Raw genomic sequence first — 19,462 nt, forward strand, 5'->3', positions numbered from 1 at the left:
TGTCTAAACAAAATTTCAATGCGAGTGATCGTGTTTACCTTGAAAAGTCAGGCTGTCTGAGCGAGGCAGCGTGCTCTATAATTTCATGTCCGCTGTGCATGGGATCAAATTTAGCAAGTAATTTTTTTATTTAATGTCGCACTCGATCCATTACAGTGGACGACGTAAAGTATTCGAAAAGTATTCCATTTTTCGAGCGGTAACTATTCGATTCGAGGGCTAAATAGAATAGGACAATATGTGATTCGCTATTTGAAAGGTTCCAGTGATCGCGGAACTACAGAAAAGTACATACAAGACAAACGCTAACACGCAAGTTAGTGGGCTGGCGCTTGAGTCTACTTCCCTGTCCCTTCTAACTTTTAAAGCACCAAGCCCATACCGTTGTTACGCCCATACCGAACCATGCCCATACCGTTGTTGCGGATTGTATTATGGCATTGTGCAATATAAAAACACAAACGTTCTCGCGATCATATGTTGTTGTCAAGGCAAAATCAGATTTGGCCAAAAAGCTGTTTAAACACAAGTGACCGTAGGGCACAACGCTGATCGGCGAAGTTATATTTAAGCGAGTTGGGTAGATCGTTCTTTGACGTCGTCGGTATTGTGCTTAGTCATTCCTTGGCAGCGAGGACGCATGGGAACGTCGAGGTCCGATAGCTTGCCTTAAGCCGTGGTCTGCCCAGAGTGACGCAGTTACGAGGCATGCTTTGGGAGATGTACCATCGCCCTGCATTATAACTCGGGCCCGACTGAAAGTGCACGGCGGTTTAAGTGGATTAGCACCCTCGAGGCCTTAGCGAAAGCAATAGAGCACGCCCTCCATCTGCCCTTGCTTGCCTCGCTTCCCGGTCGCTCACGGAATGCTCGCACCAAGTTCGCAAGACATCAGATGTTGCACGGGAGACTGTCGCCTGCGCCGGCCTCTCGTGAGGGAAACGAGTCGAGGGCATGGAGAAACCACGTGCCACCGTGAAGGGATCTAATCTGCCGTTACTTTGAAGCACCACGCGCGCGGTTCTAAAATGTTTCTATAGGGATGCCCATTCCACGCGTTTGCGACATTTATTTTCACGTTTAGTTCGCGTGCCACCTGAGGTGCAGTTAGGAGAAAGCTCACTCCGGCTTTCAAATTTCACCCGCGCGCGATTACACAATACAGCTAACGACGCAGACAATTCGGGACATTCGCTTGTGTTCGTCGACAAAGTCTCTTGACTTGGTTCGCATGGTCTGCAGTTTTCAAGAGGGAAGGAACACCTGGAATGATTCTGAGTCTTTCTTACTCCTACGACAAGTTGACTTGGCTAACAAACGAAATTGTTCTAAAAAACGAGCACATATGGAAACTAACAGAGAGTAAACAAGGCGAAACCTTTTTTTTTACAAATCTGTTTCCTATATAACAACTTCAGAGAAGACATGCCACGCTCCCGCGGGTCTCAGGACGTGAATCACGACAAGGTTTTTACACGCATTAGCTAAGCTGTCGCATTGGCGCTTGCCCACGGTATGGCTGCTCGCTTGCACATGTATGACACATTTCAGTTCGTTAGCTGCACGGGATAAAATGGGAATTTAATTTGGCCGTGTCTCTTCTCCAAGAGAGATATCCAGACGATGCTTGTTAACCTTATCAAGCCAAATGTAAACGTGTTTTCTATTGTAACTGTGAAAGTGATGTTTGTGAAACGGTCTCCGAGACGTGTTCGGGCCGAACACTCGGTCGAACAGCGGCTGACGGCAACCTCAGGGCACTTTCGCGTGGACGCGTACGAATACGAGCTGCTCGTACTTCGTTGCTACGTGAAAACCATTCTTCTAAAGTGCTCGTGCCGATCTCGGTGGGGTCATCAATGCTTACGCGAGACATTGTAAGAGTGCTTTGCGAGCACTTGTCACTTATTTTCCTTTCGGAATGGCGCAGTCTCCAGCCATTTCGAAACAAATTCAATTCCTTTCGGGATATTAATACATCTTTAATGCATACACGCAACTTTGACGCGATGAAATTACGCGGTTTTGTGACGTCGCGTGACAGACTGGCGAAGAGGACGTAGGCCGAAAACGTTTAATCTATAGTGGAGAGGTATACCGAAAAAGGTGTAGAATAGGAAATAATTATTTTCTTTTGTTTGATCTAATCCTTCGTAGTCAGCCTGTACTCATCATATCAGATGGTGACTTTTGACGGTTTGGGGACGTTGCGTGACAGGCAGGTGGCCTGCAAAAAGCTTGACGGATCGGCGAGCGCTGACTGCAGAAATGGAAACAGCTTGGAATAGCTTTAGCTTATAGCGTCCCATGGGCCAACTCTGCAAAGCGCCTCGTTCGTAAATGTGGCTTTCCATTGGCCGGCTGCCTTCGCTAATACTATGTCCTTCATCAGGAATGGCTGGCATTTGCTCTTAAGAATAATTCCAGCGTTCGAGCTATTTGCGAATACGGGTCCAGGTGGTCAAGCGGCTGGGCGATAGCTCCTAGATAACAGAATGCCTGCTTGCTGTGATGCTTGACACCATGGGCGAATTGAGAAGATCGAATCGTTAAGGTGATTTGGAAAGAAAACGTGATTAGTTCTATGCGTTGCCAGCACCATCATCTTTCTTCGTGGTGCCATGGATCAAAGCGCGCAGGCCTTGTAGCATCTACGCGATGCCGGACTGGGCATTAGGCGAAGACAAAGTATAGTTGGGCGACAAAAAAAAGTAGTGCAAATGTCAAGTATGATGAACATGTATAAGAGAAATAACAAGACAGGCTTTAGGCGTGATCGCGCGTTATGACTCAAATTTCGAGTTTTCGTAATTTTGTTCTGAATATACCTAAGACGTTTAAAGCGACTTTAGTGATCCTGAGAGAATTCAACGCCTGTGAAAGCGAATAATAACGCTCTATGATAAAGTACGATATCTATCTTCCCGGTTTCAAATTTTGTATAATTATTTTGAATGCCACCAACGGCCCTTGTAGTGGCTATCAAGTCCGACGTTTTATTTACAAAAAATAGAGAATTCATATTTTGGGAGGTCGCTTTATTCTGAGTCATTATAACGATTTTCTAAATTGGGAAATATCGCTTATGATGCAAGTCGCTTATAATGCAAGAATTGTTACGGTGTGGCGTTATTTTTCTTTCTTATTTTACTTTGGAACAACTTCAAAATCAGATACCCAGTTGGATTCAGGCAAGTGCGCGTTGGTTCGCAGATATCCCTGCGTGCAATTGGAGACGACTAAGGTGAATTACTAACTACGCCCTGATTGAGGAACTTAAAAAAAAAAAAAGACTACCTTTCGGGCTGCACGCTGCGGCGTCAACGGCTGTAACGAGAAGAAAAACAGCGAAGATCATCATCATCACCATCATCATCATCATCAGCAGCAGCAGCAGCAGCAGTATATCGGTAATTATGAACATGTAACTTACAGAAGTCGCCGGTACACGAGTAGCGAAGTGCGTTTCCGCTACATTTCTTGTGCGCTTTCCGCACACGCAGAGCCATCTTGCGGCAAACACAGAAGACCCCCTCCTCTCAATGTACGGCGCTGCCCCGACAGGTGGTGCGCTACGCGCGCATAGGGTTTGTGCGGGGACCGGTACGAGGCACGTCGCGGCCCGGACTCCCTCTCCCCTGACGACGCTTCGCCTTGCTCCCTCACGGGTTGCAGAATCAAGCGTCCTCCTTTCTTTAGATCACTATCTGTCTATCTCTCTGCCCGTGCCGATCACGACGTTTGGCTGGGGTGCATCGTTTCCCCCTCCGAGACACCGAGTTCTTTGGTTCGTTCCGCTTGCTCAGGCGCACGTGTCGTTGCCGCGCCGAACGCTGCGTTGCTCGACGCTCACCGCGTCCGATGCGGGGCGCCTCGTAAGTGATCGCTGCGCCGTAGCCCATTGTCTTACACCCCTTGGCGGGTCGACGGGGACGCGACAGCGTTCCACTCTTGAAGGCGAAGCTTAAGCGTCCTCCAATTTTTTCTTCCAAGCATGCAATGAATAGCATTGGATAGATTGTGTCTCCTTGTCTGACCATTTTCTTCATAGGTATCTTTCTACTTGTGTAGAATTGAGGTGGCTGCGGAATCTCTGTACATATTTTCCACACTATTTACGTAAGCGGTCTGTACTCCTTGATTGCGCAATGCCTTTATGAGTGCTGGTATTTCTACTGAATCAAATGCTTTTTCGTAATCTATGAAAGCCATATAGAGAGCCTTATTGTACTCTGCGGATTTCTCGATAACCTGATTAATGACATGGATGTGATCCATTGTAGAGTATCTCTTCCTGAATCCAGCCTGCTTCATTGGTTGACTAAAGTCCAATGTTGCCCTTATTCTATTGGAGATAATTTTGGTAAATATTTTATATCATACAGGGAGTAAGCTAGTGGACCTACAATTTTTCAGATCTTTAACGTCGCCCTTCTTGTGGATTACTATAATGTCTGCATTCTTCCAGATTTCTGGGAACCTTGCAATCGATAGACACTTCGTATAGAGAGCCGCCAGTTTTCCTAGCATTAGGTATCCTCCATCTTTGATTAAATCGGCTGTTATTCCATGAGGGCAAGCTCTTGGGCCAGTTGGTGCATGATGAACTTGAAAAAAAGGGGGGGGGGGGTACCGGCTAAACACAATGGACGCGCACACAAAGAAAAGGCGTTAGACACGGTTATTGACACCGTTCGATGTTATTCCATCCGCTCCTGCCGCTTTTCCCCGTTTCATGCTTTGCAATGCCCTTCTGACCTCACCTCTAGTTATCGGAGGAGTTCCTGTATACTGTTCATTATTGTTTCGAATAGAGCATTCCTGAGTCATTTGGGTACTGTACAGGTCAGTATAGAATTCTTCCGCTGCTGTTATTATACCTTCGAGATTGCTGATGATATTACCTTCCTTATCTTTCAGTGCATACACTTTGGTTTGTCCTATGTCAAGTTTCCTTCTCAGTGATTGCAGGCTGTGTACATTTTTTACTGCTTCTTCAGTGTTACATTATAATTCCTAATATCGCTTATTTCCGCTTTGTTGATCAGTTTTGACAGTTCCGAAAGCTCTATCTTATCTCTTGAGTTGGACACTTTCATTCTTTGTCGTTTCTTTATTAGGTCCTTTATTACTTGGGAGAGCTTGCCTACTGGTTGCCTTGGCCTCCCACTTCGATTGCTGCCTCTGAAGCCAGCCTCGTTACGGTTTCATGCATTACCTCTATGTCATGATCATGATCATCTCTCTGTTCTAAGGCTGCATATTTGTTTGCAAGTACCAGCCTAAATTTCTCTGCTTTCACCATTACTGCCTATAAGTTGACCTGTTCTCTCTTGACCAATTTTACACTTTCTCTGCTTAAATTGAGGTGAATCCTAGCCCTCACTAACCTATGATTACTGCACTTTACACTGCCTATCACTTCTACATCCTGCACTATGCTGGGATTGGCAGAATGTATGAAATCAATTTCATTTCTTGTTTCACAATTACGGCTTTTCCGGTCAGGTTGAAGTTAAAGAAAAAAGTTAGGTTTTACTTATGAACCTCGGGCCACACGGGAAAGGAGGAGGAACTTTATTATTGCCGAAACCGTTGCGCGGTTTATTCCTGGGTGGTTCCCTCTGACAGGGCTTCACTCGCGAGCGCGGCTCGCCGGGCCTGGTCGAGGGTCGCTAGTAGCTTCCCAGGTCCAGTTCGGAGAGTCTCGCCTCCCAAGACCATGTAGTGAGTGTGTGTGCTGTGACTCGTGGGGAAATTGCGTCGCCCGGACGGTCGGTGCATTCGTGTGTTATGTGCGTGAGTGTCGCTGTGTGGTTGCTACACCAGGGACATGTCCGGGACATATAATTGTCTGGGGAGATGGCGTGTAGACAAGACAAGTGTGGGTATGTGTTAGTTTGCAGGCGGCGCCAGTCCCTTGCCTGGAGTTTATTCAGAGCTTTGTGTGGGGGAGCGTATTGTGCTCTTCCGAGACGTTGGTCCTATAGTATTTGTTGACTTGTCGTTAACAACTCGTGGGTCGCTCGTCGGTCTGTCGGGGTCTGAAGAACGGTGTGGTCTGCCGCTCGGCTAGTGAGACCTCGAGCTGCGCAGTCCGCCTCTTCGTAGCCCCGCAGGCCTTCGTGCCCGGGGCACCAGACGATACCGTGGGTCCAGTCTAATGAGCGCCCCAGGATTTGAATCGCTTGTATAGGGAGTGTTCCATTCATGTATAAACGACACGGCGCTTGTGAGTCCGTAAGGACGCCGGTGGACCTTCCCTTGCTCTCGGCGTCGCGAAGTGCGAGAGCGATCGCTGTTGCTTCTGCTGCTGTGCTGCATGTGGCGCGGATGGAGGCAGAGACTACCAGGTTCCCCTGATTGACAACGGCGAGTGTGTATTTTGGCCCGCAACGTGGTGACGAGGGATACGGGCTAGCGTCCGTGTAGTATGTATCTTGGTCTCTGAAACAGCGTTTGTGCAACATGCGGGCACGCTCGGCTCATCTCTCTTGATTGTGGGTAGGGTGCATGTTCTTGGGGATAGGGTCTACTACAATTTGCTCTCTAATGCGGTTAGGCAAAAGTTCTGTTTCTTCTTTGCAGTACTGAGGTGTCAGCGGGTACCCTAGCCGTTGAAGAAGGTGCCTTCCCTGTTGAGTCTTGTTGAGGCGGTCCCTCTGCGGTATGAGCGTGGCACTAGCTTGCTCCTCAAAGCTGTTGTATACGCCTAGCGCTAGTAATTTCTTTGTGCTTGTGCTTGACGGTAGCTGTAAGGCCGTTTTGTACGCCGTTCTTATCAGAGGCTCCATGCGCTCTGTCTCGCTTTTGCGCTTGACTTGATACGGGAGTGCGTACGTGACACGGCTGATGACGAGGGCTTGTACCAGTCTTAAGGTTTCGTCCTCTGTGAAACCATCTTAGCTGCGCGCTACTCTGGCGATGAGTGATGCGATGCTTCTTATAACGTGATTTAATTTCTCTGAGGCTATTTTGATGCTGTTGTTCTCCTGGACGTGCATACTTAGTAAGCGTGCGGTCAGGACGCGCTTTATAGGTTGTCCGGCAATCTCGAGATGTATTGGCGACGCTCGATGTTCCTTAGTTTGCTTGGGCCGGACTTGAAGGTACTCCGACTTGTGTGGGGCACACCTCATTCCTGCTGTGGTTAGGTATTAGTCGATGTGTCCGATAGCTGTGAGTAATGTGCTTTCTCTGTCGCTGCATGAACCCTTGGTTGCCCATAGGGTGATATCGTCGGCATAGAAGGCACATCCGAGTTTTGGGATGTTTTCCAGTTCTAAAGCAAGTTTTCTAAGTCCGATGTTCAAGAGGAAAGGAGATATTATTGATCCTTGCGGAGTACCCTTCTGCGGTAGATCATATATGTCTCATTGTAGGCCTGCTATGCCGATGCGGGCTTTGGGGAGGCTGAGAAAAGCCACGGTATAATGGTATACTCACTCTCCGCATCCTATGGCGGCGAGGCCATCTAGGATGGTTTCGTGTGCTATATTATGAAATGATTTTTCCACGTGGAGGGCTAGGTGTATGTTGTTGTTGCTGCCCGGTTGTGGGTTGAGGACCTCTTCCTTGAGGAGGAGGAAGACATCCTGTGCTGACATGCCTTTCCGAAATCCGTACATGCAATTGGGGTGCAGTCCATGTTCTTCCATGTCTTGTTCTATTCGAGAGAGTACAATTCGTTCAAGAAGCTTGCCCAGGCAAGACGTGAACGAGATCAGTCGTAATTGATCGAGCCTGCGCGGTTTTCCCGGTTTGAGTATAAGGACTATGTGAGCTGTAGTCCATTCCTCGGGTAATGTTCCGCCCGGTGTCCATATTTCTTCGTTCAGCTGCTTCGTAAAGGCTCGCAGGGTTTCATCGCTTAGGTTTCTCAGGATAGCGTTGGTGATCCCGTCGGGACCCGGTGCCGTGTTTTTCTTGAAGCTCTGCGCTGCCGCGTGTACCTCCGCATACGTGATGGGTGCATCAAGTATCTCGTTCGGAGGTCCCGGATATTGAGGGTAAGGTTTCGGATGCCCGGTCCGGATTCCCGTTTATGTTTGCTGGAGTTCCTGTATGAGTTCATCCTGGGTTCCCGGATATTCGCCAACGAGTTTTTGTAGGGTTGTGTTTGTTTCTGTTTTGGTTTTTGAGGGATCGATGATACTGCGGAGTATGTTCCACGTCTTTTTGGTGCTTAGCGTGCCTTTAAGCGAATTGCAGAACGTGCGCCAATTGTGCCGTGAACCTTCAGGGCATAATTGCTGGCCTGTTTAGTGACCTTTGAAATCCTAAATCTAAGTTTGCGATTTAGCTTCTGTTAACACCATCCTTTTGTGAGTCCTCTGCATGCTTCCCATAAGTGTATGAGATGGTTGTCGATTGCCGGCGTGTCGGTATCGGTTTGGTACACTTTAGTGTTGGCGTCATATAGTTCTTTGATGCGTTGTGCCCACTGCTTAATCGTGGTTAAGCGGCCTTGATGTTCCGGGAATGGCGGACTTGTATCTAAATCGAGCTGTTGCCTCTCCCTAAACTTAGGCCAATTTGTAATTTTGGCCTTCCCTACGGGTCGGCGTAGTTTGGCCGAGGCGCTGCTGATTTCGATAATGTAGTGATCACTACCCAGCGAGTCGTCTAGGACCCTCCAGCTTGTTCCCACGGTATCGTTGGTGATGGCGAGATCAGGGGTCATGTCCCTGCTGGCGCTGTTTCCTATTCGAGTAGGCGTACCTGGTACAGTAATTAGTGTGTATTCGTGGCGCTCTATGGGTTCTAGGAGCTTGGTGCCCTTGGTGTCTGCTTTCGAGTAGCCCCACGTGTTGTGCTTTGCACTGAAATCTCCGGTTATAATTAGGCGATCGCGGTGCTCCAGCATTCCCTGTAGGTACCGGAACAATGACGCGTACGTTTCTCCTTAAAAGTCGGCGTTGGAAGATAAAAATGGACATCAAAGTGGCATTTTAGACCTGAAATAAGAGGGCGGACTTACCGAAAGCTGGCGAATTGGGCATTATCGGTTGCCCGTTAAACATGCTTCTGTATGGCTGTGTTACCATAATAGCAGTAACCAGCTGTCGGAGCAAAATATTCCAAACATACCATGCGGTGCGCGACCATGTAGACAACGCCAGACTGACTGGACACGCACGTAACTGTTGTATATGGTATAAGCCATTACAATGTTCGGTGATAACACGGTTGTTGCTGTTTGATTCGCTGTTTTTCAGACCGCTTTTCACACGTAGCCGCTCATCCGTTATGCGGCTCGCGTCATAACAGTGTCAGCGGCAACACGGTTTCTGTGGTCACATATAGTTGAAGAGAATACTTAACGGCGGAGCTTACGTGCAACGTTTCTTGGAATGGCTTGCAGTAGTGCGATTCTTGCACTTTTTTCACGCAGACGTGCAGTGACTATACCGGTTTCGTGATTTATTTATTTTCGCGACATCGGAACTGATGGCACTAATGTCAAAATGCACATACACGATGAAAAATTGCTAAATCACTAAACAAAGTATTGTGGTGCGAGGTGCCATAGTGACTGGGTGCGTGACGTTGTTCCTCATACGGTGGCGTCGGCGTTATAAATCGAGGACTGATTTCTTTTCTGTTGACGCTTTTTTTTTCTTCGAGGTGTTCTTGATTAATTGCTGATTAACGCTGTAAAGAAGAGTACCGGAGGCTTGGAAGCTATACTTTAGACCGTCTGTTTTCTGCTTTCATGTGACTTCCGCATTTTTAGCTTTTTTCTCCGCTTTTGAATGTGCGCATAGAGCACAATTTTTAGCGCTCGTAGGAAGCATTTATTTGTTGCCAAGCACTGCGGGAACAGGCGCGGGACAGGGTCTGTTCGTATAGCATTCTCGCTTCCAGTGTTCGCTCGCCATCCCGTCATCAAACCGCACCGCTCGATACCCTCAGGGCAGGTGTGAGAGTATTATGGTCAGTATGTTCCGCAGACTGCCCGTGGTTGTACGAAAGGGTCCACACTACTGTGCACAGGTTGATCACACTAGGAGCCTTTTCGTGTGCAACTTGTCTTATTGTAAAATGTATACAATTTAAAGCACAGAAAGAAGGACTCCATTCCTTACCGGCCTTCCCCGCTGGAACCGCAGACGCATTTGCTGCAGCGGCGGACGGCGCAGTTACGTTTGTCGCTGTAAAGAAACAGCAAAAAAAAAAAATAACAGAATCAGGGGGAACATTGAGGCAGAATATAGCGTTATTGTCCGGTGGTGAGTTCTTTCCACACCTCAGCGAAAGCAATAAAAATGAAGTTTCCGAGCCAGGTGCCCAAAATGGTCCCCAGAATTTCGCCGAAAAAAAAAAAAAACGCGATTAGGTGCCACCGAAGGGAGGATCTAGGCAAGCAAGTGCACGGCACACTCACATTACACAGCTTTAGCTCGGCCGTAAACGCGTTAACCTTCACGAAATACCAGTTTACCGGGGAGGTGTATGACACCAACCACGCCAGTAGCGACACCTTGTAACGCAGACTTGAACAGAAGTGCACGCAAAACTACCACTGCAGTGACGGGCTGTATTCCGTTTAACTGCTCGTGTTAATCGCCGATAGCGACACCATCGTTACGTGCAGCCCTTTTGTGATTTTCCTTACACGGAGACACTCACGCGACACAAATATTTTTTTTTTCAAATGCATTGTAGTTGCATAAAGCAGCACAAGATGTCGCTACAAGCTTCGCTACTGGCGTCCCCGGCTACAGTAACTTGGTAATCCGTAAACTGTAAGAATTTCACGGTTTAGCTCAAGCCTTTTATTTTTCCGCGCAGCAGGCCCAGAAGCCTAGTACTTACTATGTGTTCAATATATACCACATCACGAAATAAATCGCCCGAGCCGGCCCCTCATTTCGTACCCCGAAGAAGACGATAGGCACGTGAAAGGTGTACGAGCAATCCGCCAGGAAAGCTATTATCTTTACCACTAAAGTCACCTGAAGAGATTATACCTATATATATCTTAGTTTAGAAGGGTGAAGTGTTCTCAGAGTAAATGATAAAGAAAGCGATGCTGGGTCACCATTGGATGAGCATTTGACCGTTACCGGCAACTTCGAAGTGCGCGTCTTTCTGCTTCGTATTTTTATTACAGCGCATACAATTTGTTCAGAAGCTCGAACAATTTTTGCAATATTTATTAGGAACTTCATTTTCACTGCGTCTTGAGCACGTCCTAAAGGCTTTCATAAATTTTCCTTTGTTTCTTTGTAGTTCACTGATACCTTCTTTTTCCCTATGTATAAAAGCCGCGCTCCCTTGTGTGCCCTGTAATCCCAATACCGCCATCCTCAGCGCTTTTATCATTGCGTGAAGCTTGCCCTGTAGGCCTCTGTAGTAGAACTTTGGCAGGCTCAGGACGCAGAGGTGGATGCGGTGGCCGAAAAGAGTGCGAATAGAGAGAGAGAGAACAACTTTAGAGAAAATGCCTGCAGAGTCGGTGAGGCTCCCTCCACGCAGGGAGGACAAGCTTTTACCGCGACGCGGCCACTACGTCAATCTCGTGCATTGTGCTCCTCGAGGTCTTGGTTCCTCGCTACTTCCGCGGATCCGAGAGGGCCGCCGCCCCCTTCATCGGGGTGCTGCCCCCCTCCTCCTCGGTTTCGCGAGGTCGCTGCCTCTCTAGAGCTGCCGAGACCTGCTGGATGGCCTTGAGTTGTGTATCTTGGTCATATCTCCTCGTTGCAGCCTCTAGCTGCGGCGGGATCGTCGTGTTCTCGCTGGCTTCTCGTGGATTTATACTACAGTCCCAAAGGATGTGAGCCGCGGTGGCTCTCTCCTTAGCGCACAGTCTACACACGTCACTCGCGTACACGCTCGGACACACGTGTTTAGCTAGCACCGGGGTGAGCAGGGACCCCGTCTGTAATTGCCTGTATAACACTGCCTCCTTCCGGGTAAGCCCCGGGTGAGGTGGCGGCATAGTCTGTCTGTTAAGTCTGTACCACTTCACTATTTCGTTGAAGGTGGTCATCTTGTCCTTGGCACTGCACCGCGACCAACACTCCGAGTCGGCCGTGCTTGCAGTTGCGTGGTTGGTTAATCCTCGCGCGGCCGAGTTGGCCGTCTCGTTGTGGTTCACGTTCCCGCGTTCCGACACGTCACTGCCCATGTGGGCCGGAAACCACTTGATCACCACAGCGCTTGTGCGTCCGATGTCTTCGGCCTTGCGCAATATGCGCGCAGCCTCACTACATACCCTACCCTTGGCGTAGCTCTTCACTGCCGTTCTAGAGTCACACAACACTGTAGTGCATCCGGGGTCGGAGACGGCGAACGCGATGGCCACCTCCTCCGCCCGGTGAGCCTCTCGAGTCCGGACGCTCGCCGCGGTCTTCGTTGCACCCGTCGATGCCCCGACAGCCACCACTACGTATGCGTCGCTGCTCCCTCGGTACTCCGCCGCGTCCACGTAGATGGCGCCTTCTTCTCTGGCGTGGAGGTACACGAGAGCCCTGGCCCTCGCCAACCTCCGCTCCTTGTTGTGCTCGGGGTTCACGTTCCTCGGGATCGGGCAGACCCTGAGCTTTCTGTTGATGCTATCCGGTATAGGTACGTCTTTCTGCTGCTCGCCTTCCCTCGGCTCGAGGCCAAGGTCCCGCAGTATCTTTCTTCCGGTTCTCGTTTCAGAGAGACGCTCGAGTTGCGCCGTTCTCTGTGCTTCGGCTATTTCGTCCAGCGTGTTGCGGACTCCCAGCGCCATGAATTTTTCGGTGCTCGTGCTCCCGAGGAGGCCGAGTGCCGCCTTATACGCCTTGCGTATGGTGGCGTCTATCTTGTTACGTTCGCTCGGCCTCCAGTTGTGGAAAGCGGCCACGTACGTTATGTGGCTAACTGCGAAGGATTGAACGAGCCTAGTCAGGCTCTCCTCCTTCATCCCCGCTCTTCTGTTGGACACCCTCTTGATGAGTCTCATTGCCGCGGCCGCTTTGGCCGCGAGCTTGTTGACCGTTTCACCGTTGACTCGGTTTCGCTGGATGAGCATCCCGAGCACTCGAATTGACCAATCTCTGAACTTTGGTTTAAGTCAACACACAGGGCCATATTTCATAAAACTGAGCATGTAGCCACGGAATGAGTCGTTGTTTCTACAATAGAGTTGCGGTAGAAGCGCTTATGTAGGGGCAAGCGAAGGGTTTGAATAAGGAATACCATTAAAGAAAGTCGATAAAATCAGCGGGATCCCCTGATTATAACATCCCGAGCTCGGGTAGTTTATGAATAGCAATTGGATGTCACCTTGGATTGGATGTTTCAGATATCACTTATGCACGGTCACACTAACATGTTATGTGAACTTGAAATAGCCCAGTTCCCTTTGCTTGTTCAGAAAAGACAAGAAGAATCGATATTTGGTTATTTCAGTTCTTTTTCATGTGTTTCTGAATGGGGTGTTTCGTTTAGCTGCTATTTTTATTACCTGTCTGACGTTTTTCTTCCTATGCGCTGGTTGGATTCTGGTTTACACTTGCGTAACATAAATGACATCTCCAATAGTTCTTACAGGCGCATTCATTTTATTTGTGCAATTGCTGATGTTAGAGTTCATCTAATACCAAAGAGTTACATTATAGGGCGCTAATCAATGTATGGTGTGTGCGTTAACATTGCTGCGAAAACATATACTTTATGGGTTTATGTTCACCTTTAAACTAACCATACTAGTGCTGTTTCATCGCTATGAGCCAACACCACCTTTACCAGTCATCAAATGAAAATAAAAGGAGCGGAGCCACACTTATTTCTCTTGTAAAGACGCTCGAAGTTCGCCCTGTACCTACTCAATTCCCAGAGGGGCGAGAGTTGTCAGTCATCTTGGTGATCCACGAGGAGAGCGCGTGCATCTCTCGTTATCTTGCTAAGTGGTTACACAGTTAGGGATTCTTTTCTATCTGAAACCTAAAAATCAAGCGGTAGCAGGCAGCGTTCTTCACATTTTCATTTACACATAAACTCTGCGCAGAAAGCTATAGATGTGCTGCTCAATTTTTGGCAGTGCATAATAGACGAACCCGGAAATCACAAAGCCGCCAGTTTGAAATCGAGCGACCTGCAAGGAGACAAAATATCAATGCATGACCTCAGCGTGGTCACTAAGAGTGACAGGTGAGCGCTACGCCGTTGATGGCACTGTAGTGACATTGTGTTTATAGTACCTCAGCCTCGGTCACGGCTGACCTAGACATCGTTCTACTGAGTTTTTTTAGCGAGTTGTCGTGGTGCGCCACTGGTGTTAATGCGACTTCTGCCTCAATTAGATGGGGGTTTCGAAGGAACGAGCTGCGTGCAAAAAGTGACGCTGTGAATGGTGCGTGTGTGCGCACTTTTCTCTCCGTGCGATACAGCGCCCGACAAGGGGGGGCCGTACTGCTCCTGCGAACGCCCTACAGCCAGCCCCAAGAGCCGCCTCATTTAATTGATGTCTCGTTGTTCAGCGTCTCGAGTGACTATACATGCCACTGGAGAAGGGGGAAGAAAAAAAAAAGAAAGCTTCGTCCTTCCGTTCTGGGCTACGGGCGGTGCTCGTTGCGCCGACGACGTCTTCGCCGGGAGACAGGCAGCCAACAGGCACCGCAAAGTCTGCGTGGCTCGGCTCGCATGCGATGCGCCCGGAAAGATTCACATCAGCCGTGGCCGCTGCGCCGCAGCTTCAGTGTCCGGCAGACGGTAGTTGGCGGCGGCCTTCTGTCGCTGGCGTCCACAAAAGAAGGGTTTGGCGGTGGGCCCTTTGAAGTCTGGCCGGGGCAGCTGTGGACGGAGCCGCGGGGAAAGCGCTGCGTGGCCATCAACGCGCTGCACTTGGCTCGGCGGCGCCCGCCCATGTCTTGCCGGCGTGGCTGACAGGCAGTTAGTGCGTTGCCGACGCGGCAGCAGCAGATGTTGCACGCCAAGGTGGCTCCCAGTGCTTTCTTTCTTCTTTCTGGTCTTCCACGCTCTTTTGCGGCTTTCTCGCATTGCCTTCGAGCCCATTGAACGAGCGCTTTTGTTTCTTGGGCGGCGGCAACAATGTCTCGCAGCCCGGTTGTTCCGCCTCGTTTCTCAGGGCGAGACATTCATGCCTCCAGAAGGCGGCTCGGCGTTTGAAGGCGCGAAGCCAAAGCGGGTGTCGAGCACGTGCGCTCTTGAAACAAGAACCGGCCGCCTGACGTGACAAGCACTAATTTCTGCTTGGATTTCTTCAACCTGACATTCACGCTGTCGGCTTGGGTTGTTGAGAGCGCCATTACTCGAACATTAGAGAGAGCAATTACGCGCTGTTCTCTGTGCATGAAGGTCGCGCTACGTCGCGTTCTTACGGGCAGCGGCGTCCTTGTGTGCACCTAAAGAAAAGGTACACTAAAGGGACTTTTAAGTGCTAATCAAAGTTCCCACTTGATGCCGGACATGTGCGCGTGAAACCCTAGAAACTTTCATGAATGAGAAATCCCGCTACCAACATTAATGAGGTAACCGGAGCTTCGTACCATGACACCTCCTGCGTGTCAACTCTGCAGAAAGGTTAACGGTAATCACACTGACAATAATCACAATAAATACGCTGTACAGCACCTTCTCGTGCTGAACCAATGCAGATGTAATGAATGAAGGCGTGTTTTTGGGTGACTGGCCATCCTGAGTTACGTTGCTGCGGAACTTTAGCCTGACGCAAGCCCATTTCTAGAATTTATAGCGCCTTCTTATATTTCTCTCTTTCTCAAAGAACTGTTATGACGAGTTGTATGCGTTTGAAATGAGCCAAAGTATATATTTTGTTTTTAGACGGGTTGACTTGGTACAAGAAATGCGATGTACACGATGACAGGATCACCGTCAAGTGATGCGCAACTAATCGAATTCTTCTAAGAGGTAAATGTTGTAGTATGTTCCTAGGTGTCGTTGTGGCGATGTCGTTCGGCTTCGAAGAGGACGCGACTACCGTATTCGACGAATTTAGCGCGATGACAAATAAGTGCAAGACATTTCAGGACCGAATAAATATTGCAAAAATGTCATATTATGAATGTAAGATCAACACCCGATGCGGAGTGAAATCGTATGAAGGGGCATGGGATAGAAACACATTCTATCGGCGCACTATCCACCTCTCTTGATTATGCGCAGACCTGCGCCTGTGACATTGCTTTACCTTGCTACATGTCATCATAAAGTTGGCTTTTTAGCACGACGGAATCGCGTAGTGGCTCAGCCAATCGTGTTTTGAGAAACGAAATTGGGGAAGACAATTCCATTGTATTTTGAGGATAGCTGAGAATATAACGCTAGATACTTAGTGTGCCTGCATATTGCGAAAAAAAGAAAAAGACTCGTTATTTTTGCGAAAACGTAGTAAGTGCGGCGCGATCACTTCCACGTATTGTGGAATTTTTAAAAATCGCTTCGTGCAGATAACATCATAATCATTGATCTGAATTATTCCGAGAGGTGCACATTAAAAGCAGGAAAAATCAAAACACATATTTAAATAATTATCAAAAGTTCACTAATTAAGTTCATAATTACTTGACGACGTCAATTGAAATCCTTGAATTGTACCCGGTGAGTTTGCAAGGCGTATTGACTTGGAATCAATTTACAGAATGACACCAATTTGGAGACATGCACCTTCGAAAGCGCCCGACAACTTGACGGTTGTTCCACCTTCTTTAACAAAACACTTCTTTATGCATTGAAACATAAAAATGCTATGAAGCTTGATCCGACCACTCTACATGACAGCGCTGCGGCGACATGGACTGCTGGGGACGGCGGTGCAAGGTGAATTGATGACGCAAGAAAATATTCAGGTAGTGGTGCAAGGTGTGATGATGATGTTCCGATCATTATAAGCCGTTATCGCTCTTTGATGCCTTATCCATCCGCGTCGAACAATTGTGAACTGTGATCAAGCACACTCCGGCGGTGGCTGCGGATGGCGCGGGCCCCATCTTGGCAGCGATGGGGAGCGAGAAACTGCTGAGAGCTTCGCGTGCGCTGTGCTCTCGCGTTGAAGCGAGAGGCCCTTTCTTGAAGGCGATGTGATATCGCGGCAGAGTGCGGCGAGTGTTGATAGCTTCGTGAACAATAGCTTCTAGTCGCTTAGTATGGGTTGAAGCGATAGGCAGCACGAAGGTCAATTTGCTCGCTGCTACGAGGCTTATCTTGAAAGCGATCGTCTTAGGCGACGGACGGATGGACGGACTGACGGACGGACGGTTTCCCTCGCTCGGTAAGCAGAGAAACGCTCACGCATTTAAAATCCAACTAAAACGCATTTCTACTTAGGGAAATAGTATCTCTAATTTGGTGTCATCCTAGAGATTTATTCCAAGTGAATACGTCTTGCAAACTCCTCGGCTACAATTAGTAAATTACAATATCTGCCGTGAAGTAATCAACCAAAAATATATTTACGTGATTCTGGCTAATTAGCTGAGTCTGTGTTTCGATTTCTCGTGCTAGTAATGTCCACTCTGGAATAATCTAGCTCAAGGACATGAATTAGGTTATCTGTCACAGGCTTAAAAATTTGACTCGCCACCCCGGCTCTGCGAAAGTGGATCTCCAGCAAAGCTATTGAAAGCACCACTACAACTTCTGACGGGGGGCATGTGCAATGCTTTATTGCTCAATTCCTCTTCATTGTTCAGCCACATGAGAATGTGGACGCAAGGACTTGCCTTGAGCGAGCTTGAATTCGACGGCAATACGGCCAGCTGCAGCACTGCGTCGCTGGTCATATTGCCGTCTCTTTTCCCTGTGTCGCTTCTCATAGTCACGCTACTCCTCGGGAGTCCGAACTATCCGTTGCCTACCCATAGCGGTGCTGCAACAACAATCACTTGCTAGGCTGGTCCTTATATATCTATCTATATATATATATATATATATATATATATATATATATATATATATATATATATAATATGACAGGCTTCAATCCCGTTGCCGCGGCAGCTTGCACAACCGTGATCTTTGCCGGCAAACTTGTGTGGGGAACGTCACGTGCTTCGTATCAGGAGCGCCTTATCATCAATCATTTAGCTTGCATGCTTGTTTTGTGCTTGTTATTTACTGAAACGGATGGTGTGCTGTATGCTATGTGCGTGACACCAAACATTGTGTGCACTTTTCGCTTCAATTCGCTCAAGTCTCTCTTTTTTATCGCTCAAGTAATCTTTTTCCCGTGAGTCACTATGCCGAGAAAACTCCGGACGAACTAGAGGCCTTGCTGTAAAATGATCAGCCCGGAGTTCATTTCAGCTGCGCCGCACTATGCAATGCTCTTAATTGTGGAAAACGAATAGCCCACCTGTAATTCTAAGTCAGTCAAAGAAAGCATTAACTTTTATTGAAGCAAATAGAAACACCTTTCTTTGGCCACCAGACAGCTTTTTAGCATCTAAGCGAGTAACGTCACACAAGGAACTGAGCCGCTCAAGTTGGTGTTCACGGTCTTGGTAGTGTAGACCAATTAGTACACCGGTAGTACACGGTTATGGTAGTGGCAGTAGTGGAGCGAAAGTAAGTTGCTGGACAAGGAGGGTTGGCCTGCTCCTCCCAGTGGTCCGGGATGCCCTGACGTCATGCCGCCGTCACAATGGAATATGAGGAGTGTGGCTCCATAGCGGCGGTGGTGCTGTGTCACATTAATCCGCCGCCCTAGCTCCGTTCGCTCCCGAACACCAACTAGTTTTGTTAGAAGCACGGAGCGGGCGATTTGCCGCTTCGCGCTTCTCCGCCGCTTGGCCTGACAGTTGCCGGGCTCGTTCGTCCCCGGAATCCGTTGCGCGTCTCTTGTCGAGAGGCGCCGGTACGTCTTGCCGACTCACCGCCGCTTCGCTTAGCCCAACGTTTACAGTACGTGCGATCTCGATTATTTTAAACCCAATGGTCGGATGAGTTCGTGGCCTCCATGCAGTGAACGAGCGGACAGGGAAACGCTCTTGTCGAGCAGTTGTAGTGCCATCGTCGTCGCGCTTTTGTCGTTCCGTTGTTGTCATGCCGCTGTCGTCATCGCCCTGTCGTTCCGTACACCAGAGCACGTCGACGATAATTTGTGCCGCCAACACCAAACACTGTTATCGACGTTGGCAGTAAACTAGGGCGTACTGCTGCGTGTCCATTTGATTCTGCGATCTGCAGAAGCTATTCGCCTACTTTGAGGACGTCTTCGACGGTGTGTTTATGATTTTTGGTGGTCCTAACCTGTATTGCCCTTCTCAGTTTGATTTCCTCTCAGTGTTACGGCGTTCCAAAAAAGTAAATGCAGGAGGGAGAAGGCTGACATTGACTGAATCTAGTTAGTTTGCAACAAGTGTTTCATAGTAGAAACCTTATATGGCTGCGTCTTATAAGCATTTTCTTTTTCCGCACTGAACATGAAGTGACGTTTGACCAAAATGCAAGATAAATGTGTTTATTTGTTCAGGCTAAAAAACTATGAAGTTGAAATGGTAAAGTT

This window comes from Dermacentor andersoni, chromosome 1 (genome assembly GCF_023375885.2).
Source record: "Dermacentor andersoni chromosome 1, qqDerAnde1_hic_scaffold, whole genome shotgun sequence".
Classification (NCBI taxonomy): Eukaryota; Metazoa; Arthropoda; class Arachnida; order Ixodida; family Ixodidae; genus Dermacentor; species Dermacentor andersoni.